A 602-nucleotide genomic window follows, 5' to 3' on the forward strand; every position below is an offset into this window, starting at 1 on the left:
CTTATTCTATACTTCATTGATTTTAACTTCCATCCATCCATCCATCCATCCATCCATCCATCCATCCATCCATTTATCCATCCATCCATCCATTTATCCATCCATCCATCCATCCATCCATCCATCCATCCATCCATCCATCCATCCATCCATCCATTTATCCATCCATCCATCCATCCATCCATCCATCCATCCATCCATCCATCCATCCATCCATCCATTTATCCATCCATCCATCCATCCATCCATTTATCCATCCATCCATCCATCCATCCATTTATCCATCCATCCATCCATCCATCCATCCATCCATCCATCCATCCATCCATCCATCCATCCATCCATCCATCCATCCATCCATCCATTTATCCATCCATCCATCCATCCATCCATCCATCCATCCATCCATCCATTTATCCATCCATTTTCTTCCACTTCTCCGTTTCCGGGTTGTGGGGGCTGCTGTTGGAGCTGCCTATATCACATTGCACCTAGGACCTGTTTGCCATGGGAGACCCTACCAGGGGCACGAAGCCCCGACAACAGAGCTCCAGGATCATTCAGGTGCTCAAACCCCTCCACCACTTAAGGTCCAGCTTAAG

Source organism: Gobius niger (assembly GCF_951799975.1).
Source record: "Gobius niger genome assembly, chromosome: 5".
Lineage (NCBI taxonomy): Eukaryota > Metazoa > Chordata > Actinopteri > Gobiiformes > Gobiidae > Gobius > Gobius niger.